General features: G+C 51.5%; 1 protein-coding gene across 11 annotated transcripts in view; it reads left to right on the forward strand.

Annotated features, from left to right (window-relative positions):
* Positions 1-294: 294 nt before the first annotated feature.
* The window catches only part of CRACDL (CRACD like), a 175,918-nt gene continuing 159,355 nt past the window's right edge, over positions 295-16,857 (forward strand). For 10 of the 11 annotated variants that reach the window (XR_009544137.1, XR_009544138.1, XR_009544135.1 and 7 more), the window contains exon 1: positions 295-468. The gene's annotated coding sequence lies outside the window, so the exon portion shown is untranslated. Of the gene's footprint in view, positions 469-883; positions 933-16,857 lie in introns of those variants that run through there. The other variant, XM_060169451.1, reaches the window with a different exon arrangement.

Consider the following 16,857-nt stretch of genomic DNA (forward strand, 5'->3'; position numbering starts at 1 on the left):
GGCGGGGTCGCCGCAGTCTGCTGAGGGGTTCCCGCGGGCAGCCAGGCCTGCACCCGGCGCTCTCCCGGCCTGCGGGGCCCACCTCCCCTGCCCCTCCCCGCGAGCTCGCGGCCAGACTCGGCCCGGCGGCGGGAGTGGCGCGCCGCGGGGGAGGTGCGCGCGACTGGCGGGCGAGCGAGCGAGCTGAGCGGCGTCCGCCCCCGCCGCGCCGAGAGCAGCCGAGCCGAGCCGGCGCGCCCGGGGCGGGGAGCGCGCACGAAGCCGGGCGAGCGCCGGCTCCGGAGGGTCGTGCCCCCGCCCGCGTCCGGGTCTCCGGGCCACGACCCGGCGGCGGCGAGGCCGGGCGGCCACCTGCAGCGCCGCGTGCGGAACGGGCGTCCGCGCTCCCGGGGCGGCCGCAGTCCCGCCGCCCCCACTTCGCCGACCGAGCCTCCGGCGCTTCGTGGAGCCGCCCGCGCTCCCGTGCAGGTACCGGGGCGGGGGGACCCGAGTGGAGCGGCCGCGGGCGCGCGTGGGCCGGGGACCGCGGCGCGGGGACCCGGGCGGGGACGGCGCGGGCCGGGAGCCGGGCTTGGCCGGCCAGCCAGGGGTCGGGGCGCCGAGGGCTGGGCGCGGGCCTCCAGGTGCCCCTCGGACCGCGGACAGGGCGCCTTGCCCGCGGCCGCCTCTCGGGGCAGCGCTGGCCCAGGGCCGAGTCTAGCCGGACGCGCTCCCGCAAGCGCCCGAAGTTTCCCTTTGCTCACTTTGCCGGACGACTTTGCGTCGTGAGGGGAAGCCTCGCAGTTGATCGTGTTCAGAAAATAGAAAAGAGGGAAGACGGTCTGCAGGGTTGAAGTTGTTAGTAGACGGAAGTATTTGTGCCTCCCGTCGCTAATGGCCACGGCAGGAGAAAATAGTGGACAGAGTCATAAACTATTTTCCTCCTGCTCCAGGTAATGGTTGATTTGTTATACAGGTTTTAGGCTTTGATTACAAGCCGCTAGTACGAGGTTCTGGGTGTGATCTAAGAAATGTTCGAATTTTTAATCAACACATTTGTTGAACAGAGACTTCATCTCAGGCGGGGCTTTAATATGAGGTGAACAAGTGATCAAAGCATAAGTAACTACGCCAATGTAGTAGTTACCAACTAAGCTTCGGCTTTTGAAATGCAAAGTGAAAAGGAATGCCACCGTTTGGATTGGACTTGCGTAGGTACAGGCGGCAGCTGGTATCGTGTCACTGCTGAAAACTTAATTTTGAGCCAGAAATCCATCCAGTGGGAGACAAGCAGCTGTGTGATCGAGCCCACCCCACACCTTCCCCAACTGATATCTTAAAATATCCCACCCCGTTATTCAAGCCTGCACGCTTCCTTCATTTACATAACATGTGCACGTGACCATGGAACAGAATCTGTTTAGACCCCGGTCTCACACCTGCGATGATGGAGCCTCCTGATCACTCCTTACAGCCCTTTGAGGTCATAAAATTGTGAGGAGAAACATATCTAGAGGCAGTGCAGGAGCATCAGGGGTCTCTGCCTTTGGGGGCCGGTGGAGAAGGGTTGAGCTGGGCTGGTTTCTTGGCACTGCCCCAGTGCTGTGCTGAGCCATATTGGAGCCTAAGGCAGAAGGAAAAATCAGTAATACGGATCCTGTCTTTATTTAAAATTGTGATGTTTTGTACGATGCGGATTTTGTGTTAATTTTGATGTTTTAAAACAGTTCATTATAACATTTATCTTCTGGAGTTTTTGGTACCGCCTTACATTTTGTGCCTGGAGTGAGGGCCTCGCTTGCCTCACCCTCGGTCTAGGCTTGCCTGTGCGTCAAGTTTCTTAGCCTCTCTGAGCACGTTTCCTCGTTGATAAAATTTTAAAAAGTGGCCCCTCCACGGGTGTTGTGCAGCTCACGTACAGCATGTGGCCGTTGCGTGGGACCAGGCACGTGGGGCACACGAAAGGGTGGCTGTCCTGTTCGTATTGTCACTCAGCTTGGACATCTTGAGCTGGTCACCGAATCTTGCTGAGTGTCAGTTTGACTCAGCAGAATGGGAGTGGTGATCGCCAGCTCACAGGGGTAAGTGAGAGCCTGTGGGTGACGGTGCCTGGGCCTCTGGGGGGTGAGTTTTCCGCGATGGCTCAGGGGGCCTGGATTGCCTTGGCAAGCTTGCAGTCACCTGCTCCTCCTCTGGAGGTTAGCCATGTGCCTTGTGCACAGACACGCTTTTTTGAATTAACTTCGTTTGGCTGCGTTGGGTCTTCGCGGCTGTGCGCGGGCTTTCTCGAGTTGCGGCGAGCGGGGCCGCTCTGGCGCACGGGCTTCCGTCGTCGTGGCCCGCGGGCTCCAGAGCACGGACAGGCTCAGTAGCTGTGGCACATGGGCCCAGTTGCTCCGCAGCATGTGGGATCCTCCCGGGCCAGGGATCGAACCCATGTCCCCTGCATTGGCAGGCGGACTCCCAACCGCTGCACCACCAGGGAAGCCCCCAGACACACTTTTATAAACGCTGTTTGTGTTGCATGGAGACCCTGCGGAAGCATTTGAATCCGAGTAGAGATGTTTCTTGCCCAGCTTTATCGTGGAAGGGTGAAGGTCACCAGCCACCAGTTGTGATGGGCAAAGATTTTTATAGGTGAGCTTAATTTCGCTGCCCCGAACGGACTCTGGTTCCCGTTTGATATATCTAGTCCTAGGTCATGATCGTGATTTTCCTGAGCCTAATTCTAGTGAGTTTCTCTCAGCCGCTATCTAGCTTAAAGCAGCTTAGTCCCTCAGAGTCAGTCTCTGTCTCCCCACGTCACCCTCTGGGGCCCCTTCTCACCGCAGGTGGTCTCTGGGCTCCAGGAGAAGGTTGCAGTTACATCGGGGCATGGGGGAGAGTGGCCCCTTGCTGTCCTCTGATGGGTTTCCCACGACTGAGCCTCCTTTTTCTGTTTCCACTGCCTATTGTCCAGCCGGGTGTCACTGGGGTGAGCCACAGCTGGGGACCCGGCTCCTGCATCTGGTCCTGAGGTCCCCACCCCCTTGGGTCTCCACCAGGTCCCTGCTGGGCACCTGGGAACCTGCCCAGTCTGTGTGGAACAGCCCAGGCCCCCATACCTGCTGTATTGAGCAGTCCCTGTGCTACCAGCAGGAGGAAGGACAGACTCCCCCCTGCCTTCTCCATCCCCCTCCACCTCCTGGGGGTTTTTCTTCCCGCACCGCCTCTCCTCCTCCAGGCACGGTGCAAAGGGCCAGGGGGCTCCCAGGCTCCTCTCTCCCGGTACCAGAAGAACTTTTTTCCACCTGCAGGGCAGGAATCTTTCTTAGGTTGTGTCTCCTGTCTTCTGGACATTGTGGCTTAGAGTAAAGCTCTTGATGTGTAAAGGGAATTTCAACATCTTTTTCTCTTAACTCCCCCATCCCTGGAGAAACCAGATGTACTCTGGCAAGGTGGGAAGGAAGCAGGGTGGGGAGCAAGCTGGGGAAATAGACTGGAAACTCCCTCTCCCCCCGCCCCATCTTCTGGGTCGCTGACCTCGGTTATGTGCACTGGGCTTCTTAGTACCTGAAAAAGACTGGAAAGGCTGTAGGGCCTGTTGGAGTTGCCAGTCTGGGGCTGGGAGGAAATGGAGAAAGAGCAGCTTTGAAGCTTTGGTGGTGGGGGGAGAGCAGAGCTGTCTGCCTACACACTACTGAGCCCAGCCCGGTAGACCAGTTTCACATGCATTAGTGTTTTCCGAACAGTCACCCTATTTCTGCCGCTGCTGCTTCATCGTCAGAACGACCCACTGTATGCTTGGCATTTTACTAAAAGCAGCAGGAAAAATACAGAAAAGTCCAAGTCATAATTGATGCTTCAGGGTCCTTGGGAATTGTCTGGAGAATATGATTAGCTCTTATGAAACCTAAAGCTATACACCCAGAGCCCTGGGTTTAGTTCACACTCCATGCGTGGAAGGTTAAGTGGCCAGTGAAGGCTTCTCAGAGGAGGTGGGACTTTAACATTAAGACTTGGCCACACAGACGTGAGATGAAAGAGAACTTCCCCTGGGAAGGAGCTCTTGAATTCCTAGAGACAGAAGGCTGCCCCAGGAGTGGCCTTTCGGGTCCCACCTGTGACTTGACCCTTCCTGGTGTTGTGCTTATCCGTTTTGTTGTCAAGGGTACCTGTAAACCCTGGTACAGGTAGTGTCATCTGTACAAAGGACAACAGGCACGGTCAGCTTTCTAAATGCCTGGTCTTTTCCCCCAGCTGAATGGAAATCAGAGGAATTCTCATCTAACCCTGTTATTCTTAGTTATCTGCACCTGGAAACTCATTTCAAACTTTCAGCTCAGGTAAATGGACCTTTAAGACACATCGGTGATTCTTAGGAGTTACGGCGGCATCCTTTGTATTGCTTTAACGTGCTATGACCCATAACCCTGAGCTCAGTGGGTCACAAACCAGTAGATGCCATGGGGTGGGGGGGCGGATGCTCAGCAAACTTAGCAGCAGATTGACAAGAAATGATCAGACAGGTGTGGCCACACCACTAGGGATGCCCCCTCACCGGTGTTGGCCACTAGCTCCGTGCAGACACTTGCACTGTTCCTGTGTAGATTCCGGGTAGGAAGGGCTCCCAGTTATTTTTCTTATGGTTAAGCTATCCGTGAAAAGAAATTACAGAAGAGCCTTTTGAAAGGTGAGGAGTAGGAAGTTATTTATTTGCTCAAGTGTCTTCCTAGCCCTGATGTGTGGGACGGGCTTTTGAATGTATGAAGTTTGAGAACTTCTGGAGTACCCACCTTCACCCCTGGGGTCCAAACACCAATCTGACCATTGTTTCTATCCCCAGATTCTCACATCTGTGGGAGACAACAGAAGCATCAGCTGAGGTGTGCAAGTTTCCCAAGAAACTGGTCTCAGAACAGCTGTCCCAAGTGTGGACATGAAAATGTCAGAGGTGTTTTGCTTTCTTAAAGCAGGTTGTCCAGCCTAGGCGGGCAGTCAGGGCTTTGGTTTCCGCTCTGCCACTTAGAGTCCCTGCGACCCCATAGCCTGGGGGTAGGGACACACGTGCTCATACACACACACACACACACACACAAGCATCACTTGAGGTACTGTATCAGCGGAGAAAATGCTTCATAAATTATTTGTGGCTGTTACTCTTCCATTGTCTTTCTTAGAAGGCAAAAGGGTATTTATTATAGTTCTCAATTAGGAACCCCTAATAAAGTCTCCTAAAGCAATAAAGGGTCCTTCCTCAGCTGAGATCTGATGGCGTTCCAGGAAAATGAGCAAGTGTGCTCTACAGAGCACCCCTGAGCAGGGCTAAGTGGTCGATGTCCTGTGGGAAAGGACCTTGATGCAAGTTAAAGCAAAGAGCCAGGGCAGAAAGACGGGGAAGGTAACACAGGTAGGAGAGGGTGACACAGGTGGGAATTCCTCTGATTTCCATTCAGCAGGTGGGAGAGCCTCAGACCCTGAGTCCTGGGGCGTGCAGGGTTCGCGTGGCCCATCTCCCTCTGCAGTGTCAGCTTTCCCCGCTAACGTGTGCTTACAAGTACTAGCAGCAGGGCCGCAGATGGGAGGTGCCCTGGGCCAGTGACGTGCGCGCGCACACACACACACACGTTCTGCTGGGAGCCGTAGGGACAGTTCTGCCCGGCCACATCTGTGGCCTGCCGGTGAGCCTCATGAACAGCGTGGATCAGAGGACCACAGTCGGTGTCACCAGTGGGTAACCGAATGACAGCCAGTATCAGGTTCCTGTTGTATATTTAGTCTCCTGCCTGTGAATATATTATGAATATTTAGAACCTTTTCAACATTAGTGTATCATGAATATTTACTGCCCAGCTGCCTGGGTATATTTAGCACCTCATGACTATCGGGTGTCTGTCCGTCCTTCCCCACCTCTCTGTGTTGGATGCACACATGCCCTCCTTCCTGAGTTTTTATCTCCACTTAACATATCTTGCGAGCGTCATCCATCCCCTTTGCGGTCCTTTCTGTAGACGCTGCTGCGAGCCTGTGCAAGCTGCTCTCAGCTCTTCGCTCTTGGTCTGCTTGCAGCTCTGGGGCAGGCACAGCCTCGGCACCTCGTGGGTGCAGGGGCAGGTGCGGTGGCCATGAAGGCTCTGACCTGGGTCCCTTGAGTTCTCCTCACGGCTCTGCAGCCCACGTGGGAAATGCAGGGAGCTGCTCCGAAGCAGCGTCTGCACTGGCACCAGCTATTCTAACCCGGGTTTGATACCTAACTCCTAATCCCGAGGTTCCATCAGCTTGCCTGTTAATTATTCATCCTTTCTCCCTGACCTCCTCCGCAAGGAGTGGTAGCAGGAGCTTTCTTATGGGTCCGTCTGCGTGGAAGATTCCTGACTTAGCAGCTGCAGTGCTAACTCTGCTGATGGAAGTGAGGAGAAGGAGGGTGGCGTTTGCTGGGGGGTCGACGTCTGAACCAGGCGGCCACGCCACTCCACCTGGTGGTTCATCCTCCGTGCCCTGGGGTCATTTCCATGGGGATAGACTCGGCCCTGTATATTTGCTAGGTGTCAGCTGCATGGTCCATTGGAAATCAGATCTTTAAATCATGATGTATTAGCATTTCCAGTGTACTTCCAGGGTGTGAATGGGCTCTTAGTGTACGAACACAGAACATCTTGCAGATGTGCGCCACCTGCTTTCCGAGGCTTAGCTGGTATCATCTTGCTGCTGTGTGGCCTTCGCGAGCGAAGACGGGTCTGTGCGTCGAGGGGTTCTGGTAAGCAAGGCTTATCCGGTACCACGTTCTAGAGCTGAAGTCGTTGGGAGCGTTCCATGGGTATCCCGGGGTCTCTAGGTGGCAGAGGGACCATTGCAGACAGGACTCGGCCAGGCCAGCAAGCGGGGAGGGCCTGGAAGGTGGTGAACGCGGCGTGGGACGGGTCGTCCAGCCGCCTGGGGCCCCGACCAGGCTTGTGATTTGGCTCCGTCCTGGCAGGCTGCCCCCCTCGGGTGGCCCGAGGCCAGGTGCTGCATAACAGACAGACTCTCCCATCCAGCAAGCCAGGGGGCAGAACACGAGGCAGCTCGGTAACATTTGGGGGCGTATCCTTCCAAACTTTGTCCCTGCTGCTCCGAATACGCATACATACGTGTATGCACAAAAGTATATATTAATACAAAGAGGTAATGCCTACACTGTTTTCTGGGCTGCCTTTTCAAAATGAGTAGCTCTTTTCCACATGGTCGGATACGCTTCCTTAGCACCAGCTGTCATGGCTGCGAGGGATTCCATGGTCCGGGTGGCCCCCGCTTACTCACCAAGCCCTCTGTCGGATGGACGTTTCCTTAGGTCATTTTCAGTCTGTCACCGTTTAGCAGCACGACAGTGAAGGCCGTTGTCAGTGCTCTTTTGTATGTTGTCTGGTCGCTTCCTTTGACGTCCTGTCTCATAAGTAGATTTCCTGTCTATGTACAAGCCTCCTCCTTTGAGGTGTCCTGCCCAGAGTCTTTTTTTTTTTTTTCCACACTAAAGTTTTTTTTCCCCACGAGATTTCATGGATCTTGGTCGACGGCATCGTCAGCATCTGTGCTATTCAGGATTTGCTCTGGTTAGTTTAAGGAGAAGAGGATTTAATGCAGGAAATTCAGGGATAACAGAATCATTGAAAGCTCAGCCCTGGGCCAGACCCGCAGGGGTGACCCCCAGAGCAACACTGCAGAGCTGTCCCGCCGGGAGCTGCCTCCCACCCCAGACCCACCACGTGGAGGGTCCCGCCTGCTGCTCGGCGATCGTCGCGGAGCTGTGGCCGGTGGATCACCTGGGACCCCCATCACCACCCGTGGGAAAATCTGATGCCTCCGTGGTGGTGCCTGTTAGCAAAGAGGCACAGGAAACTCCACCTCGTGGGGAGCGTGGCCTGGATGGAGGCCGGGAAGTGTGGTCTTGCTTTTCTAGCTTCTAGCAGGCAGTGAGCAAGCCTGCAGGTGGGCTGAACTGTATCTCAGCCCTTCTCTCTTTCTTCTTAAAAAAATATTTTGTACTTTTTGTGTTCTATTTGATGCAGACGGGTGAAGTTCACAGAGTTTAGCCATGGGTTCTGTGGGCCTGGTCCCTGCCTTGCAGAACCAATCATTTGTCCTCTCCAGAGAAGGTCAAGGTCGTTTCCCTGATAAGGTTTTCATTTCAGTCCCCTTCTCTTCAGACCCCTTTTGACATGACCCCAGCCCCCTTCCTGCTCAGTCTTAGAAATCAGATTGGCAGCCTCTCCAGCCTGAGCTTCAAATAGGTAAAAAAAGAAACACTATATATCTGTCTCTATATATCAGTATCTATCTCAAGGTGAAGCCACACACGAATAGCGCCTGCAGACTTGCCTTCTATACAGACCACGTATTTGAAAATCAGGCCCCCTGAGGCCTGCCTGTGGGAAGCTGTGGGCTGGCTCTTTTCTCTCTGGGGGACCCTGGGTTCTGTTGCCCCTTCACACTGAGCAGCCCTGAGCTGTCAGGCGTGGGTAGGAAGCAGGAGTTAGCTTATGCTAAGTTAATAGCCAATTTTTTTTCATGACCCATAATTGACCAGCAGGTAGTTTATGAACCGTATTTCTCCCTGCCTCTTCCAATGGCCTTTATGTGTAATTAGTGTGAATTCAGGTGTTTGTATAGCTCCAAGCTCCCCCTCTGCGTGGTTTCTGTATTTTCAGTTGTTCCAGGAAAGCATTGCCGAGGAAGGATTCCAGAAAAGACTGTGTCCTTAGCAACCCAGAGCCGTGGCGGTGGTGGGGTGTTAGGGTGACAGCAGGGGGGCAACCCCAGCCTGGGGGTGCACATTCTCCTGACCCTCAACGGGTTCTCTGGCCCTCATGGTGTGTGCTCCCCCTTTAGAGATGGACTGTTTAAAACAAGCCAGTGCTCCCCAGCTCGAAGCTCTGAGGGGGGTGGTAGGGGTGAGAAGGGGGCTCGGCCCCCTCCATCTCCAGGTGGGCCGACACAGCCCTTGGGACTAGTCCTTGGAGGGTCCAGCAGGCCATGCTTTCAGCGAGGCGCATCAAAGGAACCCATGTCTTTTAAGAAAGAGAAAGTAATCGTGATTTGCTGTAAGGCACAATGATGTGCCTTAGGTTTCCACAACACCTTCTTTCTGTCATTTATATGTAACAGACATTTGCCTTTCTTTAATTTTAGGGGGTTGTACATTGATTGTATATGATGAAGTAAACTGCAATAATTATTTTACCAGCAACAGGTGTTTCTTTCCATTTTTCTAAGCACGTACAATGAGATTCTGAATTTTGTGCATGTGGCATAGATACATTGGATAATCCAGGCTGCCTATTGCATAACCTCCCCCTCCCCGAATCTTGTGCTTTCAAATAGTTACTAAGCTGTGAGTATGTGTGCGATTAGATGAGTCCCTTTCCAGATTAGATGAGTCTCTTTCCAGCGCAGAGAGCAGGTGATGTTGAGGCCACGCATCATTTTGGGTCTTTCATTTCAGCATCTCATTTTGTCCTTACGATCACCGTGTGCATTTTACAGATAAGGAGACTGAGGCCCAGAGAAGCCAAGTAACTTGGCCAGGGCCCCTCAGCTAGTGAGCAACAGAGCTGTGGACCCACCTCCACCCCCTCGTCTCTCAGGAGATGATTTCCCCTTGAAAACAGACTGTTTGTTCCTTAGGTAACATGCCAGGTGCTGCCAGGACTGCTTTACCCCCACCCCCATTTTTATTCCCATTTTCTGGAGGAGCAAACTGAGGCACAGAGCGGTTATGAGACTTACCTAGACAGCCAGTCCACGGTGGAGCGGGGAATTGAACCCAGTGTCCTTTCCTTGTCGCCTGTTGAACTCTTCCTTGTCAACCTCTTGAACTGTTAATGTGGAAATGGCCTGGAAGTGTCCTTATAACTGGCCCAGGGTTTCTCTTAGTGGGAGTGAACTTGGCAAGTTACTCCCCAGGGTGTGCACGAGGCCTGGGGCACGGGAGGGGCTCCTTGTTCCAGGCCACTTCCCCCCAGAGCTGCTTCCATGACACCCACGCGGGGCGGGAGTCTCTGGGGACCCTCCTGCTTCCCTCCTGCATCCGCCGCCTGCAGCAGCTTCTGCAGGAAAGCAGAGGAGGGGAGGTGGCAGGTGGGGAGACAGCTGAGGGCACGGGCTGGGGGCTGGGCTGACCCAGTGGGCCTCGGGCTCACTTTCCTCCAGGGTTGTTGGGAGAAGCAAAGGCAGTCGTTTGTGTGGAAGTGGCAGGTATGCTGTAGCCAGTGGACAAGAGTGAGTTAAAAAGGACGTGTTATTATAATTAAGCCTTACTTACCGCTCTCTCTTTTTTAATGTTAGAACATTCCTAGTTAAAATTGAACAAGGCCTCGTGACTGGGAGCTCTGGGTGCAGAGCCTGACTCTCGCATTCTCCAGCCATGTGGCCTCTCAGCGCCTCTGTTTCCCATCTGGAAAATGGGATGGGACGAGCCCCTACCTCTGAGGGTCGTTGTGTGGACCAGCTGGGGTACTGTTGCCTGTAACGTGCCATCTGAGAGAATAAAAAGTGTAGTGTCAAGTGAGGGGGACGGGTTGGAGCCCCGGTGGGCTGAACATGGGCCGTGTTCGAGGCACTGTTGGGTGCTTAAGGAATACATGATCCCACTGGTTCTGGCAGCAACCTTAAAGAGTACAAACAATTATCCCTGTTTGGAGGTGAGGAAACGAAAGCTCAGGAGGTGAAAGTGGCGTGTGTGCCTGTCCCCATCCGGGGACACCTAGGTGGGCAGAGAGGGAGGCGGTCACCTGAAGCCCCTGGGGGTGGGGGAGGGGGTCCGGAGCGACCGGTGCTGGGATCCTGCCTTGTCCCCAGGTCAGTGGTTGGCTGGCACACCAGGGTGGCTGCATCCCGAGTCTCTCGGGCTCCACGGGGCAATCCCAAGCGAACGGTTCACCATGTGCCGGCAGGATTAGCCAAGGGAGCAGATACTTCCCAAACATCCTCTGTTCTTGTTTCTCCCCAATTCCCAAATAAACACTTCTGCTGTAATATCAACATGACTTTACAACAGTTCTTTGCTCTTCTCATGGATGTGTAGTCTTTTGTGTGAAGTTGCAGTTTAAGCTCTTCACTGTCAATCGAAGTGGAATTCCCATCTGAATTCAAGACACAACATCCAGGATGGTCTGCCATGGTGTTTGGTTTCTTAAAGGCTGTCAGTTCTCCCCTAAAGCCAGAGTTCCTGGTCTTTCTGAGTAGGAGTGTCCCTTTGTAACATTGGACAGTTAGGGAAACCTTCCACATGACAGCAGTTATATTTTTAATATATCAGTATATAAACAAAAAGACAGTATGAATTTTGAGGCTCACCTAGATGACATATTTTATTAATCACATCTACACTTATTTAAAAATAATAACCTACACAGGGAGATCCGCTCGGTGCTTTGTGACCACCTAGAGGGGTGGGATAGGGAGGGTGGGAGGGAGATGCAAGAGGGAGGAGATGTGGGGATATATGTATATGTACAGCTGATTCACTTTGTTATAAAGCAGAAACTAACCATTGTAAAGCAATTATACTCTAATAAAGATGTATAAAAAAAGTAAAGTAAAAATAATAACCTGCATATGTATGTGACATAATATTGATACCATTTCTATATAATGCTTCTTTATCAGGGATTCACAGGTAAAGAACTAAGGATCTGTGTTTGGAGATTTCATATTTGTAGCCTTTCAAAAAAGTGGATATGCCCTTTTGCAGTTTGCTTTTTCCTCCTGGGTGCTTTGCTTGCAATTTCAGTAGGTTCCACCAGGGGGTGCTTCTGCAGTGGATGAAGCTTCACTCCAGCTATGAGACAAAGTGTAGTTTTCTACTCCCAAATGTTTTCTTTTTAGGACAAACATACCTTAATTAAAAGAAAACATATGAATTAAGAAAAAATGGTCTAAAAGAGGTAACCAAACATGAAGACAAATTTAAGAGATGTAATAGGCTGAATAATACCAAAATTCCAAGTATTAATTACTGCTTAGTTTTCTCTATTTCAGGATTTCAGAATTAATTAATTAACTAATTTATTTATTTATTGGTCATACCACGTGGCTTATGGGAGGGGTCCCCAACCCCCGGTACCAGTCTGAGGCCTGTTGGGAACCGGGCCGCACAGCAGGAGGTGAGTGGCAGGCGAGCGAGCGAAACTTCATCTGCCGCTCCCCATCGCTCCCCATCTCTTGCATTACCACCTGAACCATCCTCCCCCACCCCCCATCCGTGGAAAAATTGTCTTCCACGAAACCATTCCCTGGTGCCAAAAAGGTTGGAGACCGCTGGCTTATGGCATCTTAGTTCCCTGACAAGGGATCGAACCCGGACCCTGGCAGTGAAAGCGCCAAGTCCTAACCACTGGACTGCCAGGAATCCCCAGGATTGATTTTTAAAAAGCAACCCCCAAGCATCAGCCACTGCACTAACTTCCAAAGGGGCTGAAGTGTCACAGCCCAGGAGAGCTTTAGCATTAGAAGTGCACAGGATGTCTTAACCACTTAGGGACCATGAGGCACCAGGACCCCACTTTTATACCTGGACCCTAACAGAAGGATCCAGGACTCCAGCAGGCACGTTGTTCCCTCAGCAGCCTGGTCTCACAGGCCACCGTGGCCTCTTATTCACCTGCGAGAGAGAGCTGCATGTCAAGCTAATTTGAATATGAAACACAGAGCCAAGAAAATCAGGCAAAAGTCCTCAAACAAACCTATCGTTTCATCCAGTAGGCCCACTGGTAAAAGTTCCCTGCTGTTTGTTCTTTCCAGTGTGCCTTCAGTACACATTATCAAGGTCCATGGAGCCCACAGTCTAAACAGCACTGAAATGTAAGCATAAGGGCAATGAATGTGACGGGTGAGGGCAGCAGATCCTCTGGGGTGGGGTGCCTGGGGCCTGGGCCCTAGAGGCACTGGCCGAGCTTGCGCCAGTTTCTGTGGGGGGCGTCCAGGGAACCCTGTGGGGCTCACGGTGGGGCAGGGCCCACCGGCCCGGTGGACACAGGACGCACAGTGCTGAGCGTCCGTAATAGCTTTAGGGGCCCACAGAATTGTCTTAATTTCTTCTAAAATCAGAAGGAAAACATGAACTTTAGTTTCAAGAAAATGTTTTAGTATACAATAATATATTCACCTTTATACCAATGCAATTGTAAGACCTGGCCTCCAGGCATCGTCAAGCGTTATTTTCTTCTCCTTTGTTGGCCCACCTTGTCATTCAAGGGAGGCCAAGGAGGCGGAGGGTGATTGCCTGGGCTGTACCTTGGCCTGATATCAGCCTGCTTGAGGCTGCCGTCGCCTCACCTACCCTGCTGACTCAGGAGGTCTGGGTGGGACCGTACTTTGTGTTTAACAAGTTTTTGCGGGTGAATCTGCTGCGTGGCCAGGGTTGAGGGCCTTGGCCTTCACCTGAGCGTGTCTGGGCCACGGTTGGGCAGATCTGATTTCCAGGACCCGGGCTCCCACCTTCCTGCAGGAGGGAGGAGCCCAAACAGTTGTTGGGGAAGATTCCAGGTGTGCAGGGCTGGGCTGGCCTGCACCCCATCTGCTCTGAAGAGGCACAAACGCTCCTTTGTCCTCAGCCCCTCGGGCCTCCCGGTCTTCCTGGAATCATTCTTCCTTTTGGCTTCTCCATACCCAAGGTGCACATTTCCAGCTTCCTTCACCCAATTTATCAGCACACACTTGCTGCAGCCGAGTGCACGGCACTGGGATTGGGGCAGGACAGCTGACTGGGGGCCGGGCCTTCCCAGCATCAGCTGACAGGGCACAGACGTGTGAATAGCTTATCAGAAAGTAAACTGGATAAGTAAGGGCTCCTCCACAAGGTGCAAACCCAGTGGGGAGTTTTAAAAAATTCCTAACATTTTATTTTACTTATTTTTGCTATTTTATTTTATTTTTTATTGAGCTATAATTGACATTAGTTTCAAGTGTACAACATAATGATTCAGTATTTATATATAATGCAAAATGATCACAATAACTCTGGTTAACATCTGCTACCGTACACATTTACACAATTTTTTGTAATGAGAACTTTTAAGATCTACTCTCAGCACCTTTCAAATACGCACTACACTGAGTTTTAAAAAACTGTATATACTGAGTTTTTGTTTAGTTTTGAACTCCACCCGTCAGGCACACTGAGAACAGGAGCGGGGGACAAGCAGCTCGGGGGCGGGGGGGAGGGTGTGCAACCAGAAGGGGGTTCAGTCCCGGAAGCACTTTTGAGGTGCGGTAGACATAGCAGTGGATGGATCTAGAGGAGTGAAGGTCGTTGCTACAGGGAGCGACACCTCCAGTTGGGAGAAGGGTCTGGTGTGTGTGGGACAGGCTGTATCTGATGGGACAGGGCATGGGCTGTGTAGAGGGCTGTCGAGGGCGGAGGGGTTTAAAAGAGGAGGCTGCCGCGAGACCGAGGAGGAAAGCGCGGGCGCCCCTTAGTGGCCACAGCCCTGGGGGCCTGCAGGGGCGACCACTCACTCAGTGGAGGCTTTGGAACCAGCTGTGCTTGGCCGGGGGACATTGCAGAGACAGCGCCTACATGCGGAAGTGTTCACAATTCGCCTGTCTGCCCCTAAGATAGTCGGGAAATGCGATGGGGAAGCTTTTCCACCAATGACAGAATCAAAGATGGATTCCCGGGAAGGGTGCTGATGGGAAATGTACAGAACCTGCATGAAGATGGAGTTAATGCAACTCCCAGCTAGGATCTTGGTGGATAACCTATCAGATATTAAAACATATTATAAACTTATAATACTTTAAACATTTTGATTTGGGGCTGGTAATTGAAAGCATATCCATGGAGCAGACTAGAAAGTCTGGGAAATAAAAGTTAATAGATTTAGTTAATATTTAACCACTAGGAAAACCATCAGGTTTCTCACTCATGTCAAACCCCAAAATGTATTCCATGTGGATTGCAATTTTAAATGTAAAAATGAAGTCATTAAATTTACTTCAGTTGAGAATTTAAGAAATGATGGGATGAGGAACATCTTTCTACATGTGATACCAGAGGCAGAAGCCACAAGTCAAAATGGTTGTGTCTCACCAGGGGGAATCAAAACTTTAGTGTGCTAAAAGGAAAAAACCCCAAAACAAAATAAAAAGTCAGTTGATAAACTGAGAAAGAAAAACTCCTGCAACACGTATAGAAAAATACTCTTACATAAACAACTCTGATAACTGATATGAAGAACTCTTTTTGTGAATGAACTTGCCAATAGGAAAGTGGCTGAACGATGTGAATTCATTCACATAAGGAGAAATAAATGGCAGTAAATCTGAGAAAGTCGGTCGTAAAGTAATAAAATAGGTGCATATTAAAATTAGATACTATTTTTTGCCATCAAATTAGCAAAATTTGGGGTGTGTATCGTTTGTGTTTGTTTTCGTGAATGGTGGTACTTGGTGCAAGTGGAGCCGTGTGGAAGATACAAGCTTTCTGTCAAGCAGTTTGGCAGTATGTCCCAAAACCCTTAAAAGAATTCACCCCTTCATCCTGGGGATTCCACTTCTAGGAAATTTTCCCAAGGACACAATTAAATCTGCAGTGAAAAGATTTCTATGCAAGGATGTTCATCACAACATAAGTTACAAAGATGAGAACTTGGAAGCAATTTAAACACCCAATAATAGGGAGTGAGTCATTCATACGCCAAGTGTGGTTGAACCCTTAGGAACATTTCCGAAGGATGCTTAGTCACAAGGGCACTTCGTGATCTAGGGCTAAAGGAAGTAGGCGGGAGGGATGGTGGGCCGGGGCTGGAGGGGGAGCCGGGGACCCGTGGGAAAGAGCTGGGGGGCCAAAGTGAAGATGGGAGATGTGTTGGGAGAATAGGCCGGTCTTCACTTTTTTCAGAGCAGATACTGGGTGCAAGGCACTGTCATTTAGGTGTGATTTGGAGAACAGGAAAGTTTGAACCAAAGGAAGGGGTGCTGACACTGGGCAGGCTCTCAGAGTAGTGGACCGGCTTTCTGCCCTGGGGTCTGGGGTCCACCTGGCCCCTCCAGAGGCTTTGCTTCCGGGACTGAACCCCCTTCTGGTTGCTCACCCTCCCCCCGCCCCCGAGCTGCTTGTCCCCCGCTCCTGTTCTCAGTGTGCCTGACGGGTGGAGTTCAAAACTAAACAAAAACTCAGTATATACAGTTTTTTAAAACTCAGAATATAAAAACTTTTAAAAGAGGGATTGTAGTCTATATAAAAACAAGTTTAGGGCTTCCCTGGTGGCGCAGTGGTTGAGAGTCCGCCTGCCGATGCAGGGGACACGGGTTCGTGCCCCGGTCCGGGAAGATCCCACATGCCACGGAGCGGCCGGGCCCGTGAGCCATGGCGGCTGAGCCTGCGCGTCCGGAGCCTGTGCTCCGCAATGGGAGAGGCCACAACGGTGAGAAGCCCGCGTCCCCCCAACCAAAAAAAACAAAAACAAAACAAGTTTATATGTTATTTGTGTGTGTGTATAGGGAGAAGATTGAAAGAAAACATTGTTTTGGGTCAGCTCTGATAAAATTATGGGAGATTTAATATTTTTCTGTATTTTTTCTTATAATCAGCATCGATGACTTCTTTTAAACAGCTTTATTGAGATGTAAGTGACGTATAATCTTCTGAACACATTTAAAGTGCACAATTTGATAAGTTTGGACATATTTATGTGTCCGTGAAACCAATACCACAGTCGAGACAGTGAACATATCCATCACCCCCAGAAATGCCTCATGCCCTTTCTAATCTCTTCCCTCCATCCCCCTCCCTTCTCACTGGTCCACTCTCTGTCACTGTTACTCAATTTACATTCCCAAGAATTTTATATAAAAGGAATCACGCAGTAGATCCTCTCTTGTCTGGCCTCGTTCAGCCTGTAATTATTTTGTGATTCATCC

Source organism: Lagenorhynchus albirostris, chromosome 13, assembly GCF_949774975.1.
Source record: "Lagenorhynchus albirostris chromosome 13, mLagAlb1.1, whole genome shotgun sequence".
NCBI lineage: Eukaryota > Metazoa > Chordata > Mammalia > Artiodactyla > Delphinidae > Lagenorhynchus > Lagenorhynchus albirostris.